Genomic DNA, 8,238 nt, shown 5'->3' with positions numbered 1-8,238 from the left:
TCGCTGTGGAAACGGGAGGGTTGACGGGTTGTATGTTTTTTGCCAGCTGAATGGTTTGGTTCACACTCAGCGTCAGCGTGGCCGTGGCCACACTTGATGGCTCTCCGGCCACTCCACTGGCCACCCCCACGGCTGGGGGACAATTTTGACAAACGCGGCTCTGTGGTGCGGAACATTAGTTCAGCTTAACTGCGGTTTCCGATTGGACGCATTTCACTGCAGCGCACAACAGTGGCGGAGCTACGGGGTGGCCACACTGAACTCTATACTACTGGACGGGGCGTCACGGCTGAACGCATGAAGCCATTGGTCGGCCATCTTGCTTCACCCAAAAAAGCACACACGCATACACATACATGTATCTTCATTCACTACATTTATTATGGTTCGGTACAAAAATTAACAAAAATTCCATTGAAACAGAGTAAATTTACTAGACCCAAATCTCAAAATTTCCCTCCAGTTTAAGGTTTTTCCTACCTCTATGTTGTGAAATTACAATGCATAACAACTCAATTTCAGTGTTCACAAGGTATTTGTTATGATAAGGATCTATGTAGTATCAAAGTTAAATGCAACACATACCTTTAGAAGATGATCAGGAAAGTCAAATATTGTTGGAACTGCATTTTGTCGTAATCTAGGCCGTAATCTGGCCGGTCCTGTCGAAGTTCTCCTCGGTGAAATGACTTGAACAGAGTTGTGATCTGGTTGTGACGTGTCTCTCCGCATATTTACTACCCATTGCTTTAGAAGTTGAGCATTGCAATAATTTACAACTACTTAGATGAAAAGATGCTTACAGATTTAAAGTATCTATTTTTTAACTATTTTTATTATTTATAAGCATTTACCTACCTGTGAAATGTAAGTCCCTTCTTGCGATTTTCACGAGTATCACGATTTGTGCAATTAATAGCAGCACAAGACGCCATCTCAAACTCCTCTTAGTTGTTAGGCTTTCTTGTTTTGGGTGAAACAACATGGCGAATTCTATACTTCCGGTGGCTCCAGGCCTTCAATGCGCAGTAAGCAATCATAGAGTTCAGTGAGTGGCCATAGACAGACAACGCATCGAGCGCTCAGCTGCACGTCAACGTCACTGCCATATTGCATGGGTCAAGGCTGCACTGTAAATGAACACGAGTAAACTCACTTAAAGTGCCTTTCTACAAATACATTTAAGTTAATTCCTGTTGTTTATACATTCACACACGCACTAATACACATGGGAAACAGTTAGGGACCAAAAACAATGTGATGTTTTTGTACAATGTGATTTTGATTGACTTGCGCCATGGATATGATATAAGAAAAAAAAGATTGATTATGTTGTTATTTCTCAAATTTCTATCTATCTTAATCGTGTTTTGGGAGCGGACGGGGGACGTGTATTGCTTGCTGCCGTAAAACAGATCGACAGATGGCGTAGATCACACATGTCTAACATGTGACTGGCGAAAAATAGGCCGACCGGATGTAGACGCGTTATACACATGCGTAGAACCCAGTTGAAGTGACCCAGCGACGCAATACGTACCCGAAACACAATGGGTTCCGTGCATGCGCATGGACTACGTCACTTCCTCCTTTAGCTAATTTTGACAGCTCTCCTGCGACGTCACATGTTGTGGTAGTTATTATTTTTTAAATGTATGAACATAAATGGTCAATAACCACATGTAGTATATGTTGGGAGGTCATTTTACAAGTGACTGTTGTTAAAATACTTCGTTAGCATGCAGATCTTTCTATTATCTTATCGAGCCGATACCCAATTAAATACAGGGCCAGTATTGTCCAAACTGACACGTGAACATGTTTACAGATCATTTAATCATTTGTTGTTGGAATTTGTGATTTTTGTCTTGAATTTGTTGATCATTATTCTAATCAGAATAAAACACAGGACAAAGATTTTGACCCAAACACATGTATTTGTGAACTATTTAACAATACAGTACATAAATATAACAGTATAAGACAATGAAACACGATCAACAAATACCATTATTTACTTTTATTACATACATGTTTTTGTTCTCATTCAAATCCTTTGAATTTTGTCCTCAAAGCTCTCCTGTGTCCAACAAATTACAGTATTCTCACAGATACAAACACAGATACAAAATAAAAAATAAATAAACACACGCACACTAATGTCGATTTGATACTCCTACTACCCTTAGTATCGATGTTGGGATCGATCCGCCCACCCCTAGAATTTACCAATAACAAATCATCATACACTTTTACCTACCTTGAAGAAAACCCATTAAGATTTCTAACGTACTTTCTTTTAAAGAGGTTAGGTAAAGCCTCCACGTTCTATTAGACTTCTATTAATATATTACTTTTATTTCTATGCTGTATTAGAATTTACAGAAATATATTACACTGTGTTGTTCTCACCTTCCTCTTTTGTTTTGTTGTTTCAGATTGTCAACCAATCACACGTTCATAGCGCCGCCTAAAAGAAGCTTCTTTGAGGTGCAGCACAGGCAAAAGAATCAATCACTTCCCACCAGCAGTTGTTACTTGGCACAGCTCCCCCCAAACCAGTCCAGCGTCAGCATGGAATCAAGACACTGGTACAAGGATTGGGAGTAACCACACCAAGACCTGCAGCCTGCAAGTGAGGGATTACAGTTATAATACATATTATACAGTAACACCCGACTCCACACAATTTACAAGTTAAGAAGTCCAAAAAGCAACTCTTTTACCAAAAAAGAAAGGAAAGAAAAACTTGACAAGTATCCATAACTGCCGCAACACAGAGTAGGCTTAAGTCAAATCTGCCTCTATGGCCTCATGTTGAGCCATGTAACTGTAAACAGCTGATGTGCTTCAATTTAACCTTGTTGTGCATGTTCAAAATAAACTCAACCATTACCAATGAAAAACAAGCCATACATAAACTACAGAAAATGTATACAGTACATTATGTAGTATTAGTAGTACTATTTGTAATAGGACATGATGTAGCAGTGCTAATTTCACTAGTGCCCCATGTTTTATCTCATCTTCATAAAACATCATGTAAGACGAGATAACGTGTGCAGCAACGTTATAACGTATTTCATTCACCATAATGTCTAAAAACGTGATAATACAGTTAATGTTCAAGCGTACAGCACACACACGTTAGAAAGCCCAGAGTTTTTACATTTGTGTCTTTATGCTTCACTGATAATGTCTTTACGTCAAGCGTCGAGATTCCACACTTTGTTCGCCGGTCCTTGAACTGACCACAGTTGTGTGCTACGAGACGCAGTGTGTTTGTTCGGCTAACTTTGAGAGTCAATCCGGCCTCGCCAGGGATGGGTTGTGTGTCAAAAACAGACATTTTTATGGCCGTATTATAATTACCTGCGTTTGTCGCCAGATCCCGGAACATAACTCCTGCAAAAGGTGGGGATACAACATATTAACACGGATAAAACCACAGCAACTGACGAAATGCACCCAGTACTTTTTTTTAGATTGTTAGAGTATAAAATATCATGCTGAAAGCAAAACACACAACATTGGAAATAATATAAAAGGTAAAAAAACAACTCAACTCAGTAAATATGCAGTAAGAGAAGGAGTACTATAAACTCAAACAAAAATAAATAAGATGTAAATAAGTATGCAGGCCCAACTGGTCACAGTCAACTTGCAGTTCTTGTAGTTTCAGTTTCAAAATTAGCAGGGTCGTCTTCTTACCTCCTGCAACACAAAAAGTGTTTCCTCTCCAGCAGCCTCTTTCCGTCTGAACCTTCTTCTGCCTCTGCCTGCTTTCTATCTTCTCGAAACCCCCCCTCAATGGGTCAAAATCACTGCTGATCAGCACGGCGACCAATAGAGAGAGAGGCTGCGGGGCGAGGCACTTCCTCTGTGACAGGAAGCTAACAACAAACACCCCGAGATCGTGAAGGGGGGCCCGGTGGAGGTAATGAGAGATGGAGATAAAGAGGGGCAGATATTTGATATCGCCGAGTCGAGTTGCCGAGGCCTGGAAAAGGTTAAAATGGACGTTCATATCCCGAATGATCAGGCCACAGCCACATCACCAGTTAAAGTACATTATTTTAGTTTACGCTTAATGTTGTAGTTCACTTTAATGTGAAAAAGTTTCTGAAATTATTCTTCTTGGGCAATTTTCATTGTAATAGGGTTGTGTATGTCCAGAAACCACACAAATTAGCACCATTTACACCAAAAAACCTTAACACAAAACACTTTTTTACAGTTTTACAATGATGGTTTTAGCAAAACAATAACATAAATGCATTTAATTGACGAATGAAAAGGATAAATGAACATATAACGTCACTTTAACCTCGACTGAAGACCTTCGTTGACATGGACAATGCAGCAAGGGAGAAGAAGAGATATCAACTTCGTACTTTAGTTTTTGAATCCTACAATGTTTCTCATCTTTATAATCAAATTGCTGGCACTTGCAACATTGTTTGGCTCCATTGTGGGTTATTTTGCAACCGCGATCAATAAAAAATGTAGAGATCTGTGGTGAAACACAGACGGGCGACGGCGCTGGTGGACAATGACTTCGAATTTTGGTTTCCTTGCTAACTGCAGGCTGCTAACGGGGACATTTTGTAAAAAAACTCACGTAGTGTATTAATAACACGACAAGAGGCGTGGCTTATTGTATGCTAACTGGGAAATGTAAGAGAACCGAGGCCACATTTTTGTGTATGTAAAATATGTTTTTGATGTTAACCGAAAATGTGCATGCACTAACTGAATTTACGCTGTATTGGAGTAAAAATTTGACAGAAACGTACACATTGAATCCTTGCTTATCCGTGATTCGGTATTCACGGCTACACAAATTTGTGGGTTTTTGGTAAAAATGATTTATTATTATTTATTCATTTATTTATTCTCCAAAAATGTAATTCACACTAAGTCATTAATAATTAATAAATACATGATAATGCAAGTAAAATGTATGGCATATATGTACCACTGTTACAAAAGCCACCAATTTTTACATGTTAATGCCTGTTTGCTTCACTAATAATGTTTTTTTTGTCAAGTGTTGAGGTTTCGCACTTTGTTTGGCCGTCCTTGAACGCACAGCAGTGAAACTTATACATAACTTCCTCATGGTCACGCCAATTCCATCTGTTCATCGATCACTTTACGTTAACATTCATTAGTGGTTGTAAAAATGCGTTTAGTAACAAACCAGAGGATGGGCGTGGGGAAAATTCAGCAGGTCATTGTCATATTTTCTGGAGCTGTCCAATTATTCGGACAGATGTTATTTCTGCAATCGAACAAATCATCAGAAAAGAGATAAAACCTACTTTTCAGGTCATATACTTGAGAAACATACCGGAAGAAGTCAGAAGAGGGGATAGATATTTACTGCAGATATTATTGGCTGGTAGTCAGAAAGCAATAACTTAAAAAATGGTCGTCAGAAGAACCTCCAACAATAGGTGAATGGGAAAAAATAACGTTATGGAACAAACAACATTTTTGCTCAGCTACACTACAGATAAGGGGAAGAAATACTGGAAAAAGTGGTTAGCCTACCATGAGCTCAAATGACGAAGTTGTCCTTACGTACTGAGATGAATATATATACACGGGTATGGATACATGCTATGGGCACAGAACGGACTCCTATGGACTCAGAAATCAAATGTTTGTATGACTATTGTTGAAAAAAGTTGTTAAAAAAACGTTAAAAAAAAAGTGTTTTTTAAGTATGAGGGGCGTATGACAGGGGCATGTAGAGGGAAGGGGAGTGTGCTGGAGCTGAATCGGATCTAATCATTGTATCAGTCACTTTTATTGCAAATGTTGGTTCAAAATTGGCAGATGGTCAACATCAAGGTAGCAAGAGTTGAGGGCCCGAGTCGTGTGTCAAAAATGGACATTTTCATGGGTGTATCAATTACTTGTGGCTTTTTGCCCTTTGTTGATGGTGTTAGAACATAACAAGTTGTAGATGAAATGCTGAATGTAAATTAAGCAAAAGAATGAAGTACAAAGCTTAATATTGTTGAAATCGGAGTACATGTTTGTTACTTTTGATGCTGTTGGTTTATTGTTCCTGCCAGTGGCGGCGCTACAGGGTGGCAAGGGGCGGCCGTAGTTCAGCCTAACCGCCGTTTCCGCTTGGACGCATTTCACCTCCGTGTGGAGGAGCTGTCAATCAAATCGCGTCTTTTATGAACTGCAAGCGGTAGGTCAGTTTTCCATGATTACTTTGGTCGGTTCCGGTCAAGTTTTCTCACTATGTTGACTTTGACTTAAATTCTGAAGCGTGATTCAGCACATAAATCTCTGAATAATGGAGGCCCTCTCTAGAAGCATGAGTGGGAATGTACCGTTAAACCAGGGAGTCTTGAGTTAAAACAGGAGTGTCAATCAGCACCCACTTCCGTATCATACCCTGCGCGGGTTTGGCCGCCATGATGGGGAGCAGAATTCAGAAACTATGCAGTGCTATAACAGTGCTCCGCTATTAATTGCTCTAATACACAGTCCAAAAGCAGTGGCGGAGCTACGGGATGGCCAGTGTTGGCCGTGGCCGCTCCTGGTCACTCTCCATCTAGACAATTCAGGTATCAACTGATTGCCACCCTGATGAAAAAATTCCAGCTCTACCACTGGGTTCCTGCACATGGCAAAATTGAAAAAGACATGCCTGCCATTTGATGACAACATCCATAAACATCATTAAAAGTTGCATTCATTAAAAAATATATTATCATCATCACAATATGATACTTCCTGAAATGAAATGTTCTCTTAAGCCTGGATTTATATTTCAAATGCAAAGAGGCAATCGACTGAAGGGTGTGTTGATACAGTTAAAGAGAAGAAAATGAGGATGGGAAATGACTGCTGGCAAAAAGGGCAGGGAGCTGATGGAGTGATACAACATGACAAGTTCAAATAGTGCAGATAAAGACCAGTTAAACACTTCTGAAAACTGCAGGGCGGGTTCTCCATGGGGGATAGTTGTTTACAAAGGAGGTCTAGTCGCTCTTATCATCCATTGGATCCTTTACCACTCACAATACATCATTAAACCGGCACTGCAGTTACTGTGTCGCCATGGCAACACGACTACCTGACTGTGTCCAGTTTGCATACAGTATCCGGCTTAGACGAGATCTATCTGAACAAATGCTCAGCAGGTGTTCAAACGGTACTGTATGTACAATCCGAACAGATTTGTCTCTGAATAATGCTCATGTCTCTTAGTCTTTGCTGTGCTTGCTTATGTTATATTTGACAGCAAAAGGCACTTTTGAGAACAAGAAGTAATTTGTCTCTTCATTTCTGTCCTGGTCTGTTCAATGTAGCTCTTAGCAGTGGGTGTGGGGGCTTGGCTTACAGGAAATTCACAGTCACATAGGCAGGAAATGCTGCTGTTGAAAGACAGGCAAATAAACAAGCGATCTAGTCAAGTCACTTTTATTTATATAACAGAAGTTATCTCAAGTCACAGCAGGTCCAGAGCTGTGCTCTTCATACATTGAAGAAAACCCACCGAACCCAAGCAAGACAGAGGCAAGAGAAAACTCCCTCCAGTGAAGGAACCAGCCTCTCGACCGGTTGGGTTGAGATCAAGTCCTGGTCCACTGTGTTCTTATTACTAACAAGTGTCTGTTTATATACCTGTACGTACCGCTCCAAAATGTTAGAGGAAGCCATTGCAGTCAAGCCAGTACATGCAAAATATTATTTCTTGTCCTGGTTCTGGTTAGTACTCGTGCAGCAGCCTTTTGGACCAGCTGGAGGGTCTTTACAGACTTGCTTGTGCCGAGAGGTCACAAAAGCAACTTGGACTTCAGGCTCAGCGAGCAGCAGGGGTTTTTTTTCACTGGTGAAAAAATGCTGTTCTTCATACTTGTTACAGCACACGTGGGAATTAAAAAGTGGGAGGATTTAACCCGCAACCTTCAAGCTGGGAGAAGACCACTCTACCACCTGAGCCATGCCGTCCAAAGACTGTCATTTGAGTGTTATCAGAGTTTGGTAGTTATAATCAGAAGTCATCCAATTCTTGATGTAAAAGACACTTGATAGATTGTGCGCATCTGCATAACAATGGAAGTTAACAAATTGCTTTAATATTGACTAGGGTAGTGGTACTCAATAAGCGGCCCACTCAATAGCTTTTCATTCGGTCTGCCAAACATAACCCAAATAATGAAGTGGTCATTCATGCGGTACTTCAGCCACTCTGCAGGGGGCAAC

The sequence above is a fragment of the Dunckerocampus dactyliophorus genome, chromosome 18 (genome assembly GCF_027744805.1).
Source record: "Dunckerocampus dactyliophorus isolate RoL2022-P2 chromosome 18, RoL_Ddac_1.1, whole genome shotgun sequence".
Taxonomy (NCBI): Eukaryota; Metazoa; Chordata; class Actinopteri; order Syngnathiformes; family Syngnathidae; genus Dunckerocampus; species Dunckerocampus dactyliophorus.
The sequence above is the reverse complement of the archived record's forward strand: the minus strand, read 5'-3'. Positions refer to the sequence as shown.